The sequence below is a fragment of the Salvelinus sp. IW2-2015 genome, linkage group LG4q.1:29, assembly GCF_002910315.2.
Source record: "Salvelinus sp. IW2-2015 linkage group LG4q.1:29, ASM291031v2, whole genome shotgun sequence".
NCBI classification, from domain to species: domain Eukaryota; kingdom Metazoa; phylum Chordata; class Actinopteri; order Salmoniformes; family Salmonidae; genus Salvelinus; species Salvelinus sp. IW2-2015.
In genome coordinates, this window is record NC_036842.1 from 11,182,658 (window position 1) to 11,209,953 (window position 27,296).

Genomic DNA, 27,296 nt, shown 5'->3' on the forward strand with positions numbered 1-27,296 from the left:
ATCCCTGCACCTGCACTCACAGACACTCTCAGTTCCCCCTCTGTCATGTGCATACACATACATACTGCCTTAAAATAAACTGAAACCAGGGTTGATCATACCTATTCCAAAACACACACGTAGAGCTACTATATATACCAGTGTAGATATGAAAAAAGAAACTGTCATCTAGACATGAGGCTGTATGATTTTGAGCTGTTTTGCATTGACAAAGAAGAGGTTGCCATCATGGCACAAAGCTTGTCTGGTAAAAGCATCGACAAGGAAACCAACCCACACACATACAACCCACACACACGCAACCCACACACATGCAACCACACACATGCAGCCACACACATGCAACCACACACATGCAACCACACACATGCAACCACACACATGCAACCCACACACACAGCAACCACCACATGCACCACACCCATGCAAACACGCACATGCAATCCGACACAATGCAACACACACCATGCACCACAACACATGCAACCACACACATGCAATCACACACAATAACCCACGACATGCAACCCACACACATGCAACCCACACACATGCAACCCACACACACAACCACACACATGCAACCACACACATGCAACCACACACATGCAACCACACACAAACAACCACACACATGCAACCCACACACATGCAACCACACACATGCAACCACACACAAACAACCACACACATACGGCGGCAGGTAGCTTCGTGATTAGAGCGTTGGGCCAGTAACCAAAAGGTTGCTAGATCGAATCCCCGAGCTGACAAGGTAAAAATCTGTCGTTCTGCACCTGAACAGGCAGTTAACCCACTGTTCCTAGACCATCATTGAAAATAAGAATTTGTTCTTAACTGACACACTCATACAACCACACTCATACAACCATACACTGCATTCCCTGCACCAAAGCCCACAGGCTGTGCACATACATTCTCTCGCTCTCGCTCTACAACATGACAGTAGATTAGAGGAGAGAGAGAGAGAGGGGGGGGATTGAGAGGGGGTGATGGAGAGAGAGACTGCTAGAGAAAAAGATGGCGAGAGGGACTGAGTTGGAGAGAGCGATGATAAAGAGAGAGAGACGGAGAGAGTTCTGGAAAGAGGGAGAGAGAGCGAAGGCGAGACAAGTGAAGGAGAGAGAGAAGGAGAAACCGGGTGTGTTGTTATTGTCAGTCAGACAGCAGGCTCCAGCCAAAGCATTTCTATCTCTATCTCAGTGTAGAAATAGAGGCAGCTGGGCTGGGCTGCTGCCTCTCCTTCCTACCCAGACTGAGGAACAGCATCATTAGTGCTGTGCTCCACCATGGCCCTGCTGTAGAAGCCGTGCGGCGCTGCCTCACTAGAGGAACACCCACGTTAGAACTGCGCCATTCATCTCACCTCTCAAACGCTGGCAGGGAGTAAACTATACTGTTGTTTTTGTGTCCTTACCAAATCTTTATTTACATCATGCTCGGATTTGAGTTTGATTGATAGATTTAGTTCAGGGGGTTAGGATAGTATAACATTTTAAATAGGGTTTTTCTGCGACCCGAAGACGAGGATGAAATCTATTTGAATTTCATCTAATAAAAACTATAGCTGCCTACAGATGTACTATCTTAACGCTGCAGCAACAGGAAATGCTCCTTATTATGTGCGTTATAATTAATAGATATTTTTGTAAGGGTTGATACATTTTTTGTTGTTGTTGTTGTCAAGTCTGAAATGTTTAAGTGGAAATTCCAACCTTTAGAAGCTTGTTTAAAACCTTGAATACACTACAAGTTGAGAGACGGGCCTGTGCTGATCTCCAGCTCTAGTCTCCAATGAGCTGTAGGCATTGATCTGAACAAATGAGCCCAGAGTTAATTATATGTATGAGCAGAGTAGCTGTGTAAGACACACTGGAGACACACCGCTCACCATCCATCCTGTAAGAGTTATGTCTGGTAGCATCAAACAGGAGTGGTGCTCTTCATTTGGGGCCCCCGCCTCGCCCAGGGCCCGCTGCTCCAGCAGCCTGCATGATCAATAATAGGAGCTAGCGTTAATGATGGCATTAATAATGAATCATCTCCATCGGTCCATCCAGAGTCCCATGCCAGCTATCGTTTAATGGGACAGATTGGAGAATCATTTTGTGTGATACTAATGGACAGTCAGAGGGTGTGTGGGAGACAGGGTAGCGACATCTCAGGCCACTGATCACTGTAGAGATATCAGTTGGAGTGGCTTGTTTGCGTGGGTTATGTTCCCAGAAGTATATTTCAGCCCTGTGTGTAGTCAGTACAGTAATGATACCATATCACATTTTACAATACATAGTAAATGTGGTTAGTAGTTCTAGCTAAGTAAATGTATGATGTCAGGGTATGAGGTCCCTATCTGATCTCCTAGCTTAACTGTTAATCTCGCCCCCTGATCTCGGTCCCGGCTGATGTCACTAGAAAGATGAGACCTAAAGCTTGCTTTAGTAGTGGTCACAATGATTCACAAAGGAGACAGATAAGCAGCTTCCCGTTTGAATATCACATTATGGTTTGAATATCACATTATGGTTTGAATATCACAAAATCACGCATTTCACAGACCAAAATCAATAGCTGGCATCGTGTATATATAATGATGAGTGTAAATGATCCTCTTTCTCACCAAATCAAAGTGTATTGGTCGCGTACACAGTTTAGCAGGGTGCAGTGAAATGCTTCTGTTACTAGCTCCTAGCAGTGTAGTAAAATGTCAAAAGTACGCTAATAATTAAAAAATGAAGAAATCTTGAAATGTCGGAACGAATCCAATTAACAATCTAAATAGCAGTGTAGCAGTAATCAAAATGCGATCTATATGTATGTACAACGGATTAATTTACACCAGATATACTAAGAATGATATGTACAACACTAGATATATTAGAATGAGCTAAGTTGAGAATACAGTAAATAAATAAATATGCATTGTGCATAAACAGTGTAACTAAAATGCATTCTACAGTAGTAGAAATATTAGAATGAGCTACGTTGAGAATACAGTATTTAAATATACAGTATTTAAATACATAGAATTTCAGGAATGTAGCTTCCAGACCAGAGCCCAGGATGTAAATGTACTGTATGTGAATGGTGTATGTATAGACAGTATATGGACAGTATATGAATAGAAAAGGTGTGTACAGCAGTAGTTATATAGGATGAGCCTTGACTAGAATACAGTATATACATATGAAGTGGGTAAAACAGGATGTAAACATTAATTAAGCGACCGGTGTTCAATGTCTATGTACATAGGGCAGCATTCTCTAAGGTTCAGGGTTGAGTACCGGGTGGTAGCCGGCTATCATATTGACTGGACATGGTGATTGCTGTAAAGACGAGCCCAGTCTGTCAGTCTATTCTGACTCAGCGCTGGCATTCCTGATTGCCTTGACTGGACATGGCGAATCGACGTAGATATGGGTGTCATCTGTACTGAGTCTTTACTTACTCAGTCTAAATATCAACATATTGATGCTGCCTGTGCTGTGTAGAGACTAAAGCCTTCCTCAGAGGCAGGCAGTACTGGGTTCTTACATACTACTTATTCTGCCACACTTTCCGCCCATGGAGAATACGGGCCCTTTTTATAGTTACCCCTATTGATTTCCACTCTGCTACTCTGTGTGATATTCTCCCAACTTCATGACCCTTGACCCATCTCTCTACATCTATGTACAGTAGCTCTCTCTCTCCCTCTCTCATTCCCACACACACAGAAACTCACAGACGCGGGCACCCACTGGCACATGCACACATTCAAATGCACACGCAAAGGCTCGTACACGCTCCTGTGCACACACGCAGGCACACACCTGTGCGTGCACACACACACACACACACACGCACGCACGCACGCACGCACGCACGCACGCACGCACGCACGCACGCACGCACGCACGCACGCAACGCACCACGCCGGCACGCACACACACACACAACACACAACACACACACACACAACACACACACACACACACACACACACACACCACACACACACACACACACACACACCTAAAGAGAGGTTCAACCAGGACTACAAACGCGCGTACACACACGCCGTGGTTGCTGTCAGAATGGCGGTAGCTTTGCCTGCCTGTCGGCCCACAGTGTAAATGTTGTATGAGTGCTAAGCTGTTGTGTACAACGTCAGTGTGCTGGGTGTCTGTGTGTCTGTACAAAGAGACTGTGTAAAGCTCCTGAACCTGAAGGAATCAGCCCTGTGTTTTCCTCTTCTCTCTCCTCTCTCCTCCTCTTCATTTAGAGGCTACCCGTATGCTCTGGAGAAATAGAGTTGAGAAAACAGAGGTGCACAGCTCAGGAGGATTCTTACAGTAATGGATGGAGGTGTATGGGGAAATAGGGCACCGCAAAACTTCAATTAATAGCCCAGACTTTATTTGCTTAAATCATTGAACACAAAGTTGCTTATTAGAGACAGGCTTCTATTTGAGCCAGGCTTCTATTTGAGCCAGGCTTCTATTTGAGCCAGGCGTCTATTTCCTTAATGCGCACAGCTTTTGCTCATTTGCGTAGTTCATTGCTTAATTCCAGCATTCACTTCCAGCATTTTTGATCAATTTCTTCATTTCCTGCACTAATGTGTTATCATTCACACACGGTGTCACGTTTCTTTTGTCTTAGTATACCTCTATTTCGAGAAAAAAACTAATTTTCCTTGACAATAATTATTCTCCTGTCTGTACTCCCAAAGTTGTTGACTGTGTTTGTGCTTGCCAGTTAGCTAGCAGTTCTCAGCTGTTAGCAGCCAATGGCTAACAGTTTCTTACTGGCCATAAAAGCGGATGATTGCCATCATGTTTTGAGCCATTACTGAATTAATTCATGTAACAAATCAAACATTAATCCTTTGTAAACAATGAATGGTCATTCATGGTAACCTCGTAAACAAGTAATTTACTCACAGCGTTTATTTGAAACACGCATTTATTTTAAACGTGTTAAAAGGGACAGGTGGCTCTTTGAACCTCTGCATTACATGAAGGTTTTACGGTAGTTATCATATGGGATAAAACCCACCAAACATCTACCTATCAAATGACCCTACCTTACACTCCTCTAGTCTCTAACCGAATTCAGTGGAGAGTGGTGGGGTTGGCTGTTAACCTCAGCTCAACTTGTTTGTTAGGAGAAGAGAGTTTGAAAGGGAGGTGTAGAGGGCACATGAGGTGAGGCCAGAGGGGAGATGGGAGGAGAGGAGGCAGAGGAGCCGTTTGCATGGTGGATTATAAAGTGACTCTCTGGCTCAGTCTGCCCTCTCTGCCCCCACCTTATCACAACACAGCTCTACTCTCTCTTTCGCTCTCTCTCTCTCAATTATAAGGGTTTTATTGGCATGGGAAACATATGTTAACATTGCCAAAGCAAGTGAAGTAGATAATAAACAAAAGTGAAGTAAACAATAAAAATGAACAGTAATACATACACCCACAAAAGTTCCAAAGAATAAAGAGATTCTCAAATGTCATATGATCTGTCAAAGTTAAAGTACAAAAGGGAAAATAAATTAACATAAATGTGGGTTGTATTTACACTGGGTTTGTTCTTCACGGTTGCCCTTTTCTTGTGACAACAGGTCAAAATATTGCTGCTGTGATATGGCACTGTGGTATTTCACCCAGTAGATATGGGAGTTTATTAAAATTTGGTTGTTTTCGAATCTTTGTGGGTCTGTGAATCTGAGGGAAATATTTTTCCTAATATGGTCATACATTGGCAGGAGGTTAGGAAGTGCAGCTCAGTTTCCACTCATTTTGGTGGGCATGTGACACATAGCCTGTCTTCTCTTGAGAGCCATGTCTGCCTACGGCGGCCTTTCTCAATAGCAAAGCTATGCTCACTGAGTCTGTACATAGTCAAAGCTTTCCTCAAGTTTGGGTCAGTCACAGTGGTTAGGTATTCTGCCACTGTGTACTCTCTGTTTTGGGCCAAATAGCATTCTAGTTTGCTCAGTTTTTTTGTACATTCTTTCCAATGTGTCAAGTAATTATCTTTTTGTTTTCTCATGATTTTGTTGGGTCTAATTGTGTTGCTGTCCTAGGGCTCTGTGGGGTTTGTTTGTGTTTGTGAACAGAGCCCCAGGACCAGCTTGCTTAGGGGACTCTTCTCCAGGTTCATCTCTCTGTAGGTGATGGCTTTGTTATGGAAGGTTTGGGAATCGCTTCCTTTTAGATGGTTGTAGAATTGAACAGCTCTTTCTGGATTTTGATCATTAATGGGTATCGGCCTGATTCTGCTCGGCATTTTGGGGGGTTTACATTTACATTTACATTTAAGTCATTTAGCAGACGCTCTTATCCAGAGCGACTTACAAATTGGTGCATTCACCTTATGATATCCAGTGGAACAACCACTTTACAATAGTGCATCTAACTCTTTTAAGGGGGAGGGGGGGGGTTAGGAGGATTACTTTATCCTATCCTAGGTATTCCTTAAAGAGGTGGGGTTTCAGGTGTCTCCGGAAGGTGGTGATTGACTCCGCTGACCTGGCGTCGTGAGGGAGTTTGTTCCACCATTGGGGTGCCTCTGTGTACAGTTTACGCTGTACACAGAGGATATGATACACCAAATTAGTCTCAATTTGGTGTTTGTCCCATTTTGTGAATTCTTAGTTGGTGAGCAGACCCCAGACCTCACAACCATGAAGGGCAATGGGTTCGATAATTTTTAGCCAGATCCTAATTGGTATATCGATTTTTATGTTCCTTTTGATGGCATAGAAGGCCCTTCTTGCCTTGTCTCTCAGATTGTTCACAGCTTTGTGGAAGTTACCTGTGGGGCTGATTGTTTAGGCCGAGGTATGTATAGTTTTTTGTGTGCTCTGGGGCAACAGTGTCTAGATGTAATTTCTATTTGTGGTCCTGGCAACTGGATCTTTTTTGGAACACCATTATTTTTGTCTTACTGAGATTTACTGTCAGAGCCCAGGTCTGACAGAATCTGTGCAGAAGATCTAGGTGCTGCTGTAGGCCCTACTTGGATGGGGACAGAAGCACCAGATCATCAACAAATAGTAGACACTTGACTTCAGATTGTCTCTCTCTCTCTCCCTCTCTCTCTCTCTTTGTCTCTCTCTCTCTCTCTGTCTCTCTCCCCAACACTGTGGATCAATAGTTCTGTTAGCTAAAGTTTATACGGCAGACTGTCAACTGCATTGTTTGTTATTTATGGTACATGGCTGTTGCCATAGGACTCCTCTCTATCTGTCTATAGATAGATTGCTGTGTGTATTGAATGTTTGTGCTGCTAACTTTCTCCTGTCAGAGAACTGTCAGATCCTCCACCTCCATACTGTCTAATCCTCTCAGTAATACATTAGAAGATAAAAGGATGAGGGGCTGAGAAACCAAAGAATCATCCATGAATACTCAGTGCCAAGCAGCCTGGCACTTCCAGCTATACACACACGCGGGCGCGTACACACACACACACACACCACACCACACACACAACACACACACCACACACACACACACACACACACACACACACACACACACACACACACACACACACACACACACCACACACACACACACACACACAACACAAACCAACACACACGACACGACAACACACAGTACACACAGCATTATCCCAGTAATCTGAGCTGAAGGGGCAGCTGTGCTGTGGGTAGAGGGGTTTGTTTCAGGGCTGATTTGTTTGTTTGGGCCCTGGCACCCAGATGAGCAGTAATCAGAGGAGTTAGCAAACAGGATTGTGTTAGCCATGACGCTGATCAGACTGCTAGGCTTCCTCCCCCCACAGGCCCATGCACAGCCCCGGACCTCAACAACTCAATCCCACTGCACCTCACCACAATATGGGCCAGGCCAACTCCCACAGCACAGAGCACACAGGGAGACCCATTGCCAAACAGCCGCCAGAAGCAGCCGTCTTGACAGTGGACTGATTTTGAGATGCGATGCAATGGATCATTTAACTGTATTAATATTAAATGGAAGAGCGGTGTTGTGTTGTGTGGCCTTTTGAATTGGTACATCTGTATCTGTTTGGATCTGGTATTAGTGTCTTCCTCTTCTTTCCTTTCTTTTCCTTTCCCAGGTGTGAAAGGTTAGCATTGACAACCTCTTAATGAAGCTTTAGATTGTGCTGCTGGCACACTCCCCTCTCCCTAAGGCCCAAGCTCAGGGAGGACAACATTCATTTCACTTGATTAAGCTATCATTTCCCTCAAATGGCTTTGGCACCGTGTTCTGAATGTTCCCTCTCTCTACCCAATGCTAGTGTTGATTCTGCCTCTGCATACTGTAGATCCGGTGTACTGACTCTCTCTCCCTCTCCCCCTCTCACCCCTCCACAGGCTTGGTGGTGCGAGAAGCCAGTATTGAGATCACAAGGCAGCAGGTGGAGGAGCTGTTTGGGCCAGAGGACTTCTGGTGTCAGTGTGTAGCCTGGAGCTCTGCGGGGACCACCAAGAGCCGCAAGGCCCACGTCCGCATCGCCTGTAAGTACCCTTCAACCCTTCACCCATATCCCCTTTGTAACCCCTCAACTCTGTCCCCATACTGGGACCCATTCCTGTCCCCATCCCTTGTCCTGACAGTCAAAGAAGCCACCAGTCACTGAGAGTTCCGATACATTCTCATGTATGTACAAAAGAAACAGTTTGACAGGCAGTCAAGAAAGGGCTCTCACAACTAATGGCCCTTAAAACAACCCATAAACTCTAGTCACATTCTGTATAAATGGAGAGAAACAGAGACAGGGAGGGTTGTGTACACAAAGTAGAAAGGATAAAATACATGTTTCTGCCAACGTTTCCGTTTATTTGTTGGTGGTCCTCAGAGTCACTTTTCTTATGTTGGTAATTTGACTGGCAAGTATACCAAATATAAACATGTTTTCCAGCAACAACACGCTTATTTCTTCACTCGTGCTTAAATCATTTTAATTTCACCCGGAGGACGTGGCAATCAAAACATGAAGGGAAGTGGAAACTCGAAGGGAGAGAGAGAACTGAGTAGTTGTATGTCTTTCGGTTGTTGAGTGATCACTTTACTTTTTACACGTCTTTTTCCCGCATTATCTTCTCTGAGCCACAGGTCTCCAATCTTCAGAACCATATGCATTTCTGACTTCAGTCTATGTTGTGTCCAGTCTTTCTTTTTCCTTAATAGAGTGACCGAGGTCTCTCGGACACCAACCTGGTCTCATAGACTAGACGTAACATAGTAAATGTAAATCCAAGACACTCAAATTAGTATATGTTACATTGGGTATGGTTACATAAGACAGAAGGTTACTTAAGGAAAAAACGGAAGAGGGAAGGTCGGGGTGGATGGGTAGGCGTATAACGCGAATTTCTATCAACCCAAATGTTGCGTGTTCGAATTTCATCACGGACACCTTTAGAATTTTAGCTAACTAGCAACTTTGCAACTACTTACTTCTTTTGAGCTACTTTACAACTACTTAGCATGTTACTAACCTTTCCCCTAACCCTAACCTTAACCCTTTAACCTAATCTTCACCCCTAACCGTAACCCCTAGCCTAGCCAACGTTAGCCACCTAGCTAACGGTAGCAACAACAAATTGAAATTTGCAACTTATGATACATATTGCAAATACGTAACATACTGTACGAATTGCAATTCGTAACATATCATGTGAATTGTAATTCATAACGAAATGGGCGATGGACATACACAAATTAATACATACTATACGAAATGTAACATATCATACTAAATGTAGGGAGCCAGATTTACATTTACTCTGTTACGATTACACCTGAATCCAGGTTGGGGACACCTAGTGCTGCGATGTCCATTGTGACGGGTGTCCGAGGGCCCGCAACTAAAGCCGTTCAGGGACCCTGTCAGAATAACACACAACTAGGTCTCTGAGAAAGAACTGAGCTCGTACCTCTGTTACTACTCATCAGTTAATACTACCTATACAGTCCTACTAAAGTCACAAGCCTGGGCCCATTGCACATAGCTTCACCAAGGCCAGTTCAGTTGCTCTCATCTTACCAGCTCTGTCTTCCACCTTACTTTAGCCGTAGGCTACCTGTGTTGGTATGCCAGGCCAGGCCAGCCACTGACTGATGGAGTAGTCCCCTGCAGTCTCTCCACAGAGTTCTGCTCCACCTCTACCTCTACCTCCACCTCCACATCATTAGCTGTTCCACCTCCACCTCTACTTCCACTTTCAGCTCCACCCAGGGGTGGGCTTAGTGATTTGGAGGCCCCAGGCAGAGGCCAGTCTGAGTTTCTACTAAGCTAGCCTCGTCGACAACCAGGCTTCCCTAATACAGGTAAGCCTGGGGAAGTTCATAGCAGAGAAATAGCTAAATAGGTAAATCAGTGACACCTCGCTACACGTCAAACTAATCAAATGCCTTTTTTGGGCGCAGCTCCAATAGTGCTCACTAGATTAGTGTCGTATGTGCAACAGTGCACCTACTTATATTGAAAAACAGAAAAATACCTAAAATATTTTTTACCATGGAATTACCTGTATACCTTTTATGTGCAAATTCCCTATTCACTTCTATATATTTTTCGGGCCGGTACCGGGTTACTTTCAGACGAGTCCTGTAGAGAAAAATGGAAAACACCATTGTGTTCGTGAGAGTCTCATATTTCCTTAGAGGGGTCATATTCATTTTGTAGGCCAAACCGTTTGGACACTACAGACGTTTTCGTGAGAAGAACCATTTTTGAGACGGACTGACAAACACCACTGTAGCTCTGCCATCTGCAGATGCAGTGGATTGAGCCCATGCAAACAGATATCTCTAGCTTAAACAGACAGATTTTGATGGGGATTTTTTTGTATTCATTTATTTATTTTACCTCGAATGGAGCAATTTCTTTAATGCCCAGCTCATGAGGCCCCTTGATGATGTGAGGCCTGAGGCAATTGCCTCTTCTGCCTAATGGTAAGTCCGCCAATGCCTCCACCTCCACATAATCAGCCATGATCAGCAGCCTGCCAGGGCTAACCTTTCCCTCAAATCAGAATGGATCCTTCTTCCTCTGCTATCAGAATGGATCCCTCTTGCCCCGCTATTAGATTGTCCTGAATGGATTACTGTAGCTCCTCTCTCTCCTGGGCTTCCTGGCAGACCTCATAGATAGCCACAGTCCCTCTGAAGACTAATGAACACACTGGACTAGTTACCCCCCTTGTCCCCCTCCCTCCCCTCCCACAAACAGATTGTTTAATCAGGGGCTAAGTAACACTCAGGGCTGATACATTCAGGTGGTGGTTGGGTGGTGGTGGTGGCGTACAGTGATCAATGTTAACACTGTGTTGCGGGTGGCGTCTTAAAGGCTGTGCACTGTGGACCCGGAGCGTTCTTTTCCCCCCACTGTGATTTGTGGTACGTTCGTGACTGTTTGGGTGTGTGTTATTGTGATTTATTGCAGCCCATGTTTCCCTTCTGCTAAGATAACATGGACTCTCATTGGCCAGTGATTTACCTGACTCCACTTTCCTCTCCATGGTTACTCTAGATACCTGTGACCTGACCTACAGGTCAGGGGATGCCTATAGTTCTATCTGTTTTTTTTCTTCCTATGCAACCTTACTGTGACATTTTTTACTTGTTGTGACCTCAGAATGACTTGCCACCATTCTTGAGGTATTTCGATACCGTCATTTAACACCATAGAGACGCTGAAATGGGTACACAAGCAAATTAAATGAGTGACTTCTCAGAAAAACCAACAAAAAATGTCCTTCAATTGACCTAGGTAATTAAACCCGTTATACTGAACCTAGACGCTGAAATTGTATGTGTTTGTGGCGTTGTTATTTTTCACAAAACTAGTAAAGCTCACATTCATCTAATTAAGTTTCACCTTGGTAATTCTCTCCGGTCGCCAGTCCTCTAGTTTACATCTGCATCAGGGTTTATAGGTTTATTAAGTGAGGGAGAGAATGCGTCGAAATAACCCATAACTGTGAGACTTCTGTAATTTCCCATGCCAAGAAGCCAAACACCATGCACTTAGCGTAATGGCAGTCAAATGTGGTGGTAGCTGGGGCCTGTAGGGAGGCCTGGGGAGGCAGAGGTATTTCTGTGGTGTAACAGGGAATGGTGCGACTCCCACAGGAATGTCTACTCAGCCTTATACCCTGCTGCTCACCCAGCTCCACATCGCCTGAGCCTGGGAGAGGAGGAGGAGAACAGAGAGGAAGGAGACACGGTTCAAAAATATCACTCAGGAGCTACTCATTTCACTCTCTGTTCCTCCATTTCTGTCTCTCACACACACTTCTCTCTTGCTCTGATAAAAAACAGCATACTGCCGAAATTCCCCAAAGCTACTGTACATCTGAATACGTTTCCCTCAATCTTATATGCACTATCCAATCTTTTAATTTCATACTTGATCTTTACGGAAATTGCTTTCAATGCAAACTTTCCATTTCAGCATTTTATGACACTGAAATGCAGTATATGCTCCTAAAGACAGACATGAGATTGAAATGGAACTTCAATTCTCCTAGTATTTGTATTTCAGGGCTATTTGGTCCCTGGTGCTGATACGGCTGTTATGGTGTACAGCAGGGTTTTGGCTAAAGTCTGGTGGTAATGTATTTTATTATGAGAACATCTCAGAGTTAAGCTCTTCACTTCCAGCAGGGGATGTGGAGCGGTGAGATGATCAATACAATGTTTCAATTCCAGTTGGACTTCTCTCTCTTTTGATAGTCCTCTAACTGAAACCAGCTGAAGTCCAGCTTTGGGAAGAGGCATTTGGACTCGATATCAAATGGGTGGACAGACTATGTACGGACTAGAGAGATAATTAACATTTATATCCTTAAATCCCAGAGCAGGCTAGCTACTGAGTGACTCAGAGAGTTATATTTATGTCATGGAATTGAGACTTCTTCTGTAATAGTTCCAAATGTCTCCCGGACAGTCTTACAACATGGAGAATGACTGGAGAGTTGTTAAATGCTCAGCCACCTTAAAATAGTCCCCATTGTCTACATAGTTCTGTATTCAAACTCTGCCAATGGCTGTACTATAGTATTGGCATTTCAGAGGCTTTCTGAGTGAGTCTTCTCTTGGCATTCCTCTCTCCTTCAGTCTGAAGGTATGCCGGCCTGCCAGCCTGCTGCACAACATCACAGCTCTTTAATAGCATTGGTTTGATAGCACTCAAACCAATGCACTCCCTCTCTCTCTTTCTCTCTCTCTCTCTCCCTCTCTCCCTCCTTCCTTCTCTCTCAGTGTCAGCAGCCGTTTTAGACATGCCAGTGGGGAGCAGTCACATAGTGTGGATGTAGGCATCAAATCCACTCTTTTCCGCTTTGTGGTTTCTAGTTTGCTCAAATTACAATGGTGATGAGGAGACCATTTCTGAACCAGCTGGGAGGAACATTTTGTGGTACTTCCATAAAAGACGTTTCACTATCCATCTGTCGATGCTCACATTTTTTATATCTGCGTGTCAGCAGATCTCCTTTCTTTCAGAATCCCAAAAACAAAATGCTAAAGCCATCTAAAACCATAAATCGTCAATTTACATTCGCACAAGATGTCTGTAACAGCCCTATGTTATGTCCTTCCAGAATCTGTCTACAAAAGTTGGTGGAACCCTTAACTACCCCAACGGGTGGTTTCCATGGATACTGAGAGGTGCTTAGAGTAGTTCTGACCCAAAGAAATTAGTATAGCTCTCTCTCACGACATCACGACCACATCGACTATCCTTGACTCTCTGTCTATGACTTTCTGAAGGGTAATATTCTGTTGTAAATCTGTCAATTTACAGTCCTTGTTATTTCCAGTACCCACTATGTCTGTCCACCACTAGCTTACTGATTGTCATGGTTCCTCCTGGCACCAGAGGGTGGCAGAGACAGCTCTAGAGACACGGTGCGGAATCTCGTCGGGTTCGAGGGACCCTACCGTACCTGGTGGACTGGGAGGGCTACGGTCCCGAGGAGCGGGCCTGCCCGGGACATCCTGGATCCTGGTATTGTTAGAGACTTCAAACAACTACGTGGTGGTTGTCATGGCTCCGCGGCTGGAGCCACTCCTAGATGTCCTTGTTAAAAGAGATGTGTTTTCTGTGGTCCTTTGGAGAAGCTTGAATTGTTTACCGTGTGCATTCGTTACCTGAGTGAGTTTTCGAGACTTAGTGTTTGTTATTTTTTTCAAGTGTACTGTGATCCTGCGGCTACCGTTTCTCAGTAAAGTATTATGTTTATCCTTAACCACTGATTCCTCGTCTGGTCTGTTCTCTGCACCTGGGTCCAACCTTACCACGTCACAGCAAGCTTTTGCCACAACATGGACCCAGCAGAGATCACCCAGACCCGGAATGTGGTAGCCTACTAAGGAGCACTGTTAGGATGGCAGCAAGAACAGCTCTCCCAAATATCCGGGACCCTTCGGGCACCTGCCGAGTCCCTCCAATCACGGCACACCCCCAACCCAGGAGGAGCCAATGCCCAGGTCTCATCGCCCAGTGCTACAGACGTTGGTGTGGTTCCTCCAGGAACCCGAGATCCCAGCCCCCGAGCGGTATGACAGCCACCCGGGAGGATGCAAGAGGTTCCTCACTCAGTGCTCTCTGGTGTTCGAGCTACAGTCCTCCTCGTTCCACACCGATCGGGCCAGGATCACCTACATCATCTCTCTACTCTCGGGCAAGGCCCTGGCGTGGGCAACAGTGGTGTGGGAACAGCAGCCACCATCTTGCAGATCCATAGTAGCCTTCACTTCTTCAACCACCCGGCCAAGGGGCCAGACCAGTGGCTGACTTCGCCATTGAGTTCCACACTGACTTCGCCATTGAGTTCCACACCCTCGCCGCCGAGAGTGGGTGGAATACAGAGGCACTGGTTACCGCTTTCCACCAGGGTCTGTCTAACACCATCAAAGATGAACTGGCCGCTCGGGAACTGGGAGAGGACCTCGAGTCCCTGATAACGCTGGCAATTAGGATTGACAACCGCATCCGGGAACGGGTGAGACGGCACCCTTTTGACACCACTCCAGCATTCCGGTTTCCTAAGCCCACCAAGCCCAGCATGGAGTATCCCATGCAGCTGGGTCGCACACATCTGAGCCCACAGGAGTGAAGACTGCTGCCCTTTACTGCGGAGGTCTCGGCCATCTCCGTGCTACCTGCCCAGAGCTGACTGGAAATGCCAGAGCTCGCCAGTACAGGGGGAGGCCCTGATGAGCTGTGTAGTTACCTCCGGGATACCCAGTCACTGTCTGTTACTACCCACAATCCTCCACTGGGACAACCGTCAGCACCAGATTCAAGCCTTTGTGGACTGGGGCCACGGATTATTTCATTGATCAATATTTCACCAGAGAGTTACAGATCCCCTGCGTGAAATTTACTATCCCGCTGCAGATTCAGGCGCTCAATGGACGCCCATTGGCTCTGGTCAGGTGGAATATCAGACCAACCCATTCTACTGCAGGTTGGGGTGAACCACTCAGAGACTCTTTATTGTCTGTTTATCATTGCTCCCAAGAACCCCCTTATCCTAGGGTACCCCTGGCTAGCGCTACAAAACCCACTATTCTCCTGGTCCATGGGACACCTACTAGACTGGGGTAAGGACTGCCAGACTAATTGTCTAAGACCCCCACCAAGAGCCTCGTCGTGTCCTCCTGCATCCCTTGAAGACCAAGACTTTTCCGCTCTCCCTCCTAATACTTCGACCTCTGGGAGGCCTTCAGTAAGAGGCATGCCGCCACCCTTCCCCCTCATCGTGCTTACGACTGTGCCATAAAACTCCTACCCGGCACCACACCTCCCCGGGGTTGTCTGTACTCCCTCTCAAACCCCTGAAGCAGCAGTCATGGACAATTACATCCGGGAGTCGCTGGAGGCAGGTTTCATTCATCCCTCTACATCCCCTGCTGATGCAGGCTTCTTCTTCGTAGGTAAGAAGGATGGAGGCCTGCGTCCCTGCATCGATTACAGAGGGCTGAACCAGATTACGATCCAGAATCGTTACCCCCTACCTTGATGTCATCCGCATTGGAGTTGGTCCAAGGGGCCCAATTCTTCACCAAACTGGACCTCCGCAACGCTTACAATCTAGTGAGAATCAAGGAGGGAGATGAGTGGAAGATTGCCTTTAATACCCCTAGTGGCCACTATGAGTATTTGGTCATGCCCTTATCGAACTCACAGGAAGTCTTTCAAGCATTGGTCAATGACACCCTGAGGGATATGTTGAATTCATCTTTGTTTACCTCAACGACATATTGATCTTCTCCAAGACCCTTCCGGAACACATACTGCACGTCCGCCAAGTCCTGAGACGCCTCCTGCAGAGTCAACTATACGTCAAGATAGAGAAGTGTGAGTTCCACGTATCTCAGGTTTCCTTCCTGGGTCACATTATCTCTACTACAGGCATCCATATGGACCCCGTAAAGATTGAGGCGGTCGCCGACTGGCCCCGTTTGTCAATTTTTACAGCCGTTTTATACGCAACTTTGGTGCGGTGGCAGCGCCTCTCACAGTCCTTACCCGCAAGTCCCAGACCCATTTTTCCTGGACCCCCGAGGCTGACAGGGCATTCATGGAGGTCAAGGGACATTTCACCTCTGGACCCATCCTTGTTAACCCTGATCCAACTCGTCCCTTTGTGGTGGAGGAGGATGCCTCGTACACCGGAGCAGGGGCGGTCCTTTCACAGCGGAATGAGAATTGAAGCTTGAATTGTTTACAGTGTGCGTTCGTTTCCCGAGTGAGTTTTTCAGGCTAAGTGTTTGTTGTTTTTTTCAAGTATACTGTGATCCTGCGGCTACCGTTTCTCAGTAAAGTATTATGTGTATACTTAACCACTAATTCCTTGTCTGGTCTCTTCTCTGCACCTGGGTCCAACCTTACCACGTCACACTGATGGTATGCTCATCTGGCCCTACAGCAGAAATACCTGAATACCATTTAATTGACACTATTCACAAACTGACATAAAGAGAGTTTGATGTATAACTCCATTCACAATACAGAACTATGCTTTTCTTCTCTCTTGGTTTTGCCCTGAGGGCGGCTGAGGGGTTGAAGCTCCACAGGAAAGCTCATGGAAACTCTTGACTTCTAGAGACACAGTGTACTTTTAGAGCATATGCGATTTCCAGCTTGGCTTACCTTTCAGCTCTGGGCTTCCTTTGCTTTGTAAGCAGGGCTGGTCCATGCTTGGTTTAACAGTGATAGTCAGAGTTGGCTTCATGTGAACTCCTCCAGCCCATTCTCAGGGATTACACACTGGCAGGGAGTTACTTGTGTGTGTGTGAGTGAGTGTGTGTGCGTGCGTGCGTGAGTGTGTGTGCTCTTTGACACTATGGGCTAAAAGGTGGTGTCAAAAATAATGTCTCACCGAGCTGCCTGTACATTTAAATTCACACACAGTACTAAACAAAATGTTTACAGATTTAAAGAAAAATAAACTCTTCAACATTAACTGAAGCATGTTTTTTTTGCTACAGGAATAATGTTATTCTAGACTATTCATTAAATGTGGTTACTGGGTTTGATTAAATGGGCTCCTGTGTTAGAGAGTTAAAATGATAAGCAGAACAGGGACATTGCAGGCTGTGGAGTTTGGGTGTACGAGTGTGTACTTAATACTCCACTGAGTCTGTTCTCTAGCAATTGTAGTGCTCCCTTCCCCCTGTCCTCCTCTTACACAATCTCCCTCAAGCCCAGTCTCTCTCTCTCCCCCTTTCTCTCTCTCCAAATCTCTCTCCCCTCAAGCCCTCTCTCTCTCCCCCTCTCTGTCTCTCCCTCTCTCTGTCTGCCCCTCTCTCTCTCTCTTACCCTCCCTCTCTCTCTCTCCCTCTCTCTCTCTCTTGATTTTCTCTCTCCTCTCTCTCTCCCTCTCTCTTTCTCCAAATCTCTCTCCCTAGCCCTCCTCCCTCCTCCCTCCCCCTCCCTCCTCCCTCCCTCCCTCCCTCTCTCTTCTCTTGCTCTCCTCCCTTCTCGTCACCATATTATTTCTGCAGCTCCTCTGCCAGACCGTATCCCAGCAGGTGGTGATATATATCTAATGAGCTTTGGGTTCCAGTGTTGCATGACGCCCCCCCCGGTCCCGGTCCTGCCCTACTCCATCAGGCTCACACACTGGAGAACTAGTGGCTTTTTATTAGAGGAGGGAGAGTGATCCCTTTCTCAGCAGCTCCCTGCCATCCACCTCCGATTCTTCAGGCTCTCTGTGCAATGAGAGGACAGAAAGAGAGAAAGTCAAGCTTTATTTCTCACAGAGACCGCTCTATTAGCCCTATGCAGTACTGTGTTTGCTAGCTGCGCACTGAGAACGACAGTCTACAACCTTCTAAGTCTTTTTTTAATCAAAAGACATCAGTGATATAATTCAGCATCCCCCCAGCCTCATTATTACATACATCATGTGTAGAACGTGAGGGATATGTTACGTTTATTACGATAATGTTACGATAATGTTTATTTATGGTTTGTTGCCATTTCTTTCCTCCAGATCTCAGGAAGACGTTTGACCAGGAGCCTCTGGGAAAGGAAGTGTCTCTAGAACAGGAAGTTCTTCTTCAGTGCCGCCCACCAGAAGGGATCCCTGCTGCTGAGGTAAGGGTTAAAGGTTATGGCTAAAAGCTACAGTGATTTACTGGTATTTTGTCTTCAAATTAATGAAGTAAAGTAAGTAACCTTAGCTGGTTTACAGGCACTCACCAAGTAAACCCTGAACATGGAGAACTTAGTTGTGTCACTTGAGCTACTGTAAGCAGCAGAGCCTAAAGCTGTGGCCCCATAATGTCAGCTACACTGGGACCTCACTTCTTAACCAGGTCTCTACTCCTCCCTAACAGATGGCAACTCCAGCTCCGCTCCTTACTGCTGATCTTAACGTATAGAGCTGGCTCTGCCGCAGCAACATGACAAGCCAATAAGACGTATAACTCTTACAACAACAAAATGATTTCCGGCCTCATTGTGTCCCTTTTTTACCCACCTATTCAGTCAGAGGAAATCCTTCGAGTGCACTTCCTGCAGGGAAGATTAGCCAAATCAATTGGCCTGATCTGAGGAGAAGTTTAGTCTCAGAGCTACTTCCTCACCCTGTGTTAGCGATGCTTCCTAATGTGTTATGGCTAATAACATGAACCACATTCCTGGAGGCTTATTTGAATATAACATGTATTAATAGTAATTGTTAGAATCTTAAGAGGGTGTATCTTTTAAGTGGCCTGGTAGATTTGAGATGAAGTTGTTTCTGTCTCAGATAGGCGTACCTTTCAGGATGCCTTACTTAACTAAATTGGGCAATGGTTGGCATGTCATCACAACGTGGCTAAGGGAGGGGAAACGTGTAGTTATCTGCAATAAGAGCAGGGCTCCTGAACAGGGCCACTGTGCATTATCCTTCCTCTGTCAAGTAGCACCTCTCCCTACCCATCCATTCCAAAACCTAACAACGTTGTGGTGAATTCAAAGGCCTTCGTTAGAGATTACAGCGACTGAGAGTGAGAGAGCGAGAGAGCGAGAGAGTGAGAGAGCGAGAGAGTGAGAGAGAGCGAGAGAGCGAGTTGTTCTAACCTGTTCTAATAACACACCGAAGCCTCAGGACCAGAACATCCAATCAATCAGAATAAACCAAATTACAACACAGTCAAAACAAAACTACATTGCTTATTGGGAAACATAAGCACAAAGCAAAATGGAGTGCTGTCTGGCCCTAAATCAACAGTACACCGTGGCTAACTATTTGACCATGGTTACTGAACAAAACCTTAGAAAAACCTTGACAAAGTACAGGCTCAATGAGCACAGCCTTGCCATTGAGAAGGGTAGACCCAGGAAAACCTGGCTCCCTGTAGAGGAAAGGCTGTGCAACCACTGCATCACAGCAGAACCTGAGACGGAGCTGCATTTCCTGACAAAATGTAAAAAATAGAAAACAATTAGAGTGTCATTTCCCCAAGGTTTCAAAGACCTCTCTGATGAGAATAGGCTACCCGTTCTGTTAGGGGAGGACACAGAGAGCTGTGGTTTGGCAGCGCACTACATTGCTGCCTGTCATAAGATGAAGGACAGTGTCTGACAGACCAATCAACCTGCACATGTCCTCTACTGTATGCTTATTGTTATTGTTCAATGTATGGTTATTGTTGTTACTGTTATCCCGTTGACAATTTTTATTCTTATTATCTTAATATTGTAAATATCCAAAGTAAGCTTTGGAAATATGTACACTGTTACGTCATGCCAATAAAGCAAGTTGAATTGAATTGAGAGAGAGCCAGAGAGAGAGAGAGAGAGAGATTGAGCCAGAGAGAAAGAGATTGAGCCAGAGAGAGAGAGATTGAGCCAGAGAGAATAAGCGTCCTTTGGAGTGAGTTTTTCTCAGGTCTGAACTCTGAAAAGGCCTGCGACTGACCTGGAAAGGCTGAGTTAAGTGAGTGGAACTTCATTGCCTTTATCCTCGGTGAGAAGTGCTGACAAAACTAAATAGAGAGAAAAGTTTGGGCCAAAACTCTTGGAAACTCTACTTCTTACTTCTTCTAATAGGCTTTTTTCTAATGGTGATTCCAACTGTTTGTGTCAGAGTGATTCCAATCAAGCTTCTTCACTCTGATTGGCTCAGTGGGATAATTAATTCTGATGACACACCTGTGCTCACCAGGACCTTACTGTTACTGTAGCAACACAGCTGTGAACTGACGGAGCAGAGAGAATCAATGATATCACTGCCATCATCAACAAAGGTGCCTGAAGTCTGAATGGAATGACAGATTGTAGTTTGTATGGAATAAAAATGGAGGGGATACTGTATTGAAGTGGAAGCCTAGGCAGGTGTCCAGCGTCAGTAATTATTCACACACTTGCTTACCTCACTTGAATAAAGACACCAGTCCATTACCCTTATTTTTCTTCTTTTCTGAAGTAAAACACAGCTGTTGAAAGAGAAAATAGACCCGGACTGATCCTGAGAGCCTTTTTCCTCTCTCTCTCTCTCTGTCTGTTTGTCAGGCATTTTCTCACAGAAACGCTTTAGGAACCCGGCTAGGGAAAAACAGATGGGCCCAAGTCTGTGGTTGCATATGCATCTGCAGAAATATGTAGCAGAGTCACTGCAGAGGAAAGATCTGTCGTATTCCAGCCACAGGGAGACGGAGAGGGAGGGAGAGAGAGAAGAGCTGTTGAGGGTTGTTGGGTTTGGATCCAGTGGGTTGTCAGTTGTCTCCGTGGCTCTTTTACTGGAGGACTGTGACCAGGCCAGTTCAGAGAGGGTGAGCCAGGCAATGCCAGGCAGCGAGGCGGGGGCCTAATGTGCCCATTCTGCCCATGTCTTACAGCACTATGCTAAATCACTTAGATGGATTCTCATGGACTCGGCTTTATTTTCCAGGCGTACTGTAGATGGTGCTACGCAAGGATTCACATCACATATTCGAATGAAAACAAAACATAACACTGTACTCACGCACACACACACACGAATGTACTGTACGCACACACATACACACACACAGTTTGACCTGGTATGGACCTTGGATCCTGCGAGCAGCTTTTGTATTTTTTGTGGTCCTTCATTACTGTAGGAAGGTCATTGCATGTTGCTGGATTGAACATGACATCTGATGACGCAATTTCAGGTGGTCAGTTTATTGGCAATGTATGTCAAAATCACAGTAGTATTACTATTGAATTATGAATGTTTTCTAAGGACAACCATTTCTATCTACTCTGGTGCTGTTTTAAAGGGGATTATCACAATTTAATCCATAATGGCATCTACTGTATGCACCACACCCTCCACAATAATGGGATAATCTCTGATAATCTGAGATTACACAGGTACCCTACTTCTCCTGTTGACCTTATACAATATTAATCTGCTCCCAGTTTTTTTTTGTCTATGTCCTTTTCCAATTATTGGATTTATGTAATATGGAGGCACATACTCCTGAAAATATGAAAATGTAGTGTGAATTTAAAATACTGGTGTATGAGTGACTGTTTTTAAAAGCAACACTTTTGATGTGTTTTGGTGGTTTAACAGCTGCGCTGACATCATCAATGCGTTGATGCTGACCTGCAGTAGCCAAAATAATCTGCATTGGCACAAGACAACTAGTTATAATGATTCCTCTACAGCAAGAAACTGTTTCAAACCAGAATATGCCGTCATTATGACGTCCTGTGCCAGATTCTGCCCACTGTGGTGATGCAGCATATTTTCTGCCCACTGTGGTGATGCAGCATACTTTCTGCCCACTGTGGTGATGCAGCATACTTTCTGCCCACTGTGGTGATGCAGCATACTTTCTGCCCACTGTTGGTGAAATTCAGCATACTTTCTGGCCCACTGTGGTGATTCAGCATACTTTCTGCCCACTGTGGTGATGCAGCATACTTTCTGCCCACTGTGGTGATTCAGCATACTTTCTGCCCACTGTGGTGATTCAGCATACTTTCTGCCCACTGTGGTGATGCAGCATACTTTCTGCCCACTGTTGGTGATCAGCATAACTTTCTGCCCACTGTGGTGATGCAGCATACTTTCTGCCCACTGTGGTGATGCAGCATACTTTCTGCCCACTGTGGTGATGCAGCATACTTTCTTGTTGTGAGAAAGAAACAGAAAAAGATGAACATCCCCAGTACACAGACACAGGGTAGGTGTGTGTTCCTCCAGGGGATGGGTTGAGACAGAGGAGGAATAATCCTTCAGGCCTCACAGACCCTTTACACAGCTAGCCCCAATGCTACACATTGATGTCTGATGTACCGATAGATAGTGGCACAAACACACACTCACACTCTAACTAATCAACACACACACACACACACACACAAACTAACCTTGTGGAGACACACAGTTCAGTCCAATTTTCCTTAACCCCTGAACCCGTACCCTAACCCTGACCAATAAACCTATCCTTAACCCTTACCCTAACCTTAACCCTGACCTTAACCATTACCCTGACCTTAACACTAACCCTGACCTTAACCCGAAAACCTAACCTTAACCCTAAACCTAGCTCCTAACCCTAAAACTAACCCTAGCTCCAAACCTTAACACTAAAACTAACCATAGCTCCTAATTCTAACCCTAAACCTAATTCTAACCCTAAAACTAATTCTAACCTTAACCCTCATCCCCCTAGAGCTTGTGTCCCCAAGTTGGACTTCTGGTCCCCACAAGTATAGTTAAACATGTCCACACACACACACACACACACACACACACACAGACAGACGCACATGCACGCGTACACACACGCACACACACACACACACACACACACACAAAGAAAACAAGCTGCAGCAGACATTTATTTTGGCTCCTCTCACCAACATTACCAATGAGGCTTTGGCCTGAGAGGACTGAAATACTGGGATTGAGGTTTCTGAAATAGCACAGCAGTTGAGTCATTTATATAAGTCTTACTGTGTGCTCTTTATACATTAGACATAAACCAGGCTCCCCCAAAAGTCATTGTTACATGTGTTTCCATCCCCATACATATTTAATGTACATAATCAAGAGCAGAGGAAAAATGAAATCTGAGAGGCTATTCTAGTGGGAGTAATGGTTTGGTGAGACCACCATTTTGGTTTCTCATGGTTTCTGTAAAGCTCACTCAAGAGAGATCAGACTAGAAGTGAGGGAGTAGGGGGGAWATAGATAGAGAAGAAGGAGAGAAAGTACGTTCTAGCCACCCCGTGAGGTTGGACCCTTTCATTACCTTTGTAAGGCCTTTTCATTAAAGCCCAGAGGGCCTAAAGGGCCAGCTCACACCAGTGACACACAGTCTCCTCCTTTCACACCATGAAGATGTGGCAAGCAGTTCCTAAAACCAACTTACATCTGCCTTCTGAAAGAATGTGGCTTTATCGTTCTCCCTCTCTCTCTTTTCTTCTCTCTTTTCTTCTCTTCCTGCCCTCCGTCTCTCGCTCCACTTCAAAGCACTTGTCACAGCCCCCAGATAAAGACAGGGTTCAGGGGTGACGCGGCGCAGCCGCTGTGCTGCTGAGCCTGTTGCCATGGAAGCAGGCTTTTAATTCAGGCATCTCGTCGTCTGCCGGGGTCCTGCCGTGTTATCATGGGTAACGAGTCAGTGCTCCACGGGGAAGAGGCCCCTCTAAGTCCAAAACGGATTTACACACCAGAGGAGAGGAGGAGAGAAGAGGAGAGGGGATGAGAGAGGATGAGAGGGGATGAGAGGAGGAGAGGGGATGAGAGAGGGCTAGGGAACAGAACCATGTCTATATTTTTTACATTTGAGTTATTTAGCCGACAGTCTTATCCAGAGTTACTTACAGTCATTGCATTCATCTTACCACATATCAGTCATTGTCAGTACATTTTCCCTCAATGAAGTTCTCCCAGGGTCTTGATGCGAGACTCGACTGGGAGCCAGTGGAGAGTGCGGAGGACGTAGGTGACATGGGAGAACTTGGGAAGGTTGAACACCAGGTGGGCTCTCACCTACATRTCCTCTCACCCATAGCAGCAGGATGATGACGTTCACTGGGAAAACATATTTGTTCCAAATTAATCTAACAATGGTCAAATTAGTGAACTCATTGATCGTTGTTTTCACTAAATCATTGTTCATACTAAAAAGGCAGACGCTTTACGTGTCCCCACCCGATTGTGTTTTTTGTTTGTTTATTTGTGTTTTTTGTACTTATTTTGTACATAATGTTGCTGAAAATGACYGAAAATAAATTCTGGACATCAGKAMTCCGATTACTCACCACGGACTGGCAKAATCCTTTTATTCCTTTAACGAGTCTGACGAGCCCGACGCGGACTATATACTGCTTTCTCAGGAACAGGCCCAGATCCCCGTGATTTGCATGAAGAGRAGGCAGAGAAAAAGGGGCCAGAGGGCGGGCTGCCTTCTGAGAATTCAATCCCCACTTCCTTCCAATCTGCCTGCAAACGAGCAATCTTTGGAGAATAAAATCGATGACCTGCATGGAAGATTAAACTACCAACGTGACATTCAAAACTGTAATATCTTATGCTTCACGGAGTCGTGGCTGAACGACGACACTATCAACATATAGACGGCGGCGTCTGGTAAGAAAAGGGTGGCGGACTTGGTATTTTTGTAAATAACAGCTGGTGCACGATATCTAAGGAAGCCTGAGGTAGAGTATCTCATGATAAGCTGTAGACCACACTATCTGCCTAGAGAATTTTCATCTGTATTTTTCTTAGCTGTTTACATACCACCACAGTCAGAGGCGGGCACTAAGACAGCTGTATTCCGCCATAAGCAAACAAGAAAACGCTCAACCAGAGGCGCCACTCCTAGTAGCCGGGGACTTTAATGCAGGGAAACTTAAATCAGTTTTACCAAATTTCTATCAGCATGTTAAATGTGCAGCCAGAGGAAAAAGACTCTGGACCACCTTTACTCCACACACAGAGATGCATACAAAGCTCTCCCTCGCCCTCCATTTGGCAAATCTGACCATAATTCTATCCTCCTAATTCAATTAAAGCAGGAAGCACCAGTGACTAGATCAATAAAAAAGTGGTCAGATGAAGCAGATGCTAAGCTACAGGACTGTTTTGCTAGCACAGACTGAAATATGTCCCTGGATTCCTCTGATGGCATTGAGGAGTATACCACATCAGTCACCAGCTTCATCAATAAGTGCATCGATGACATCGTCCTCACAGTGACTGTACGTACATATCCCAACCAGAAGCCATGGATTACAGGCAACATCCGCACTGAGCTAATGGCTAGAGCTGCCGCTTTCAAGGAGCAGGACTTTAACCCGGAAGCTCATAAGACATCCCACTATGCCCTCTGACGAACCATCAAACAGGCAAAGCATCAATACAGGACTAAGATTGAATCATACTACACTGGCTCTGACGCTCGTCGAATGTTGCAGCGCTTGCAAACCATTACAGACCACAAAGGGAAGCACAGCCGAGAGCTGCCCAGTGACATGAGCCTACCAGACGAGCTAAACTACTTCTATGCTTGCTTCGAGGCAAATAACACTGAAACATGCATGAGAGCACCAGCTGTTCCCGAAGACTGTGTGATCACGCTCTCCGCAGCCGATGTGAGTAAGACCTTTAAACAGGTCAACATTCACAAGGCCGCAGGGCCAGATGGATTACCAGGACGTGTACTGTGAGCATGCGCTGACCAACTGGCAAGTGTTTTCACTGACATTTTCAACCTCTCCCTGTCCGAGTCTGTAATACCATGTTTCAAGCAGACCACCATAGTTCCTGTGTCCAAGAACACTAAGGTAACCTGCCTAAATGACTACCGACCAGTAGCACTCACGTTTGTAGCCATGAAGTGCTTTGAAAGTCTGGTTATGGCTCACATCAACACACTCAGAAACCCTAGACCCACTGCAATTTGCATACCGCCCCAACAGATCCACAGATGATGCAATCTCTTTTGCACTCCACACTGCCCTTTCACACCTGGACAAAAGGAACACCTATGTGAGTATGCTATTCATTGACTTCAGCTCAGCGTTCAACATCATAGTGCCCTCAAAGCTCATCACTAAGCTAAGGACCCTGGGACTRAACACCTCCCTCTGCAACTGGATCCTGGACTTCCTGACTGGCCTCCCCCAGGTGGTAAGGGTAGGTAACAACACTGCTGTCATGCTGATCCTCAACACAGGGGCCCCTCAGGGGTGCATGCTCATTCCCCTCCTGTACTCCCTGTTCACTCATAACTGCACGGCCAGGTACGACTCCAACACCAAATCAAATCAAATCAAATTTTATTTGTCACATACACATGGTTAGCAGATGTTAATGCGAGTGTAGCGAAATGCTTGTGCTTCTAGTTCCGGCCATGCAGTAAWATCTAACAAGTATTCTAACAATTTCACAACAACTACCTTATACACACAAGTGTAAAGGAATGAATAAGAATATGTACATAAAAATATATATGGATGAGCGATGGCCGAACAGCATAGGCAAGATGTACTGACCTCGCCTGTACTGACCTCGCCTTCTGGATGATAGCGGGGTGAACAGGCAGTGGCTCGGGTGGTTGTTGTCCTTGATGATCTTTTTGGCCTTCCTGTGACATCGGGTGGTGTAGGTGTCCTGGAGAGCAGGTAGTTTGCCCCCGGTGATGCGTTGTGCAGACCTCACTACCCTCTGGAGAGCCTTAATGGTTGTGGGCGGAGCAGTTGCCGTACCAGGTGGTGATACAGCCCGACAGGATGCTCTCGATTGTGCATCTGTTTCAGTTTGTCCGTGATGTGTACGCCGAGGAACTTAAAACTTTCCATCT

At 45.6% G+C, this 27,296-nt stretch overlaps 1 pseudogene; it reads left to right on the forward strand.

Moving 5' to 3' along the window:
* Positions 1-27,296, forward strand: part of LOC111962834 (netrin receptor UNC5C-like) — an 83,917-nt pseudogene that overhangs the window by 3,972 nt on the left and 52,649 nt on the right.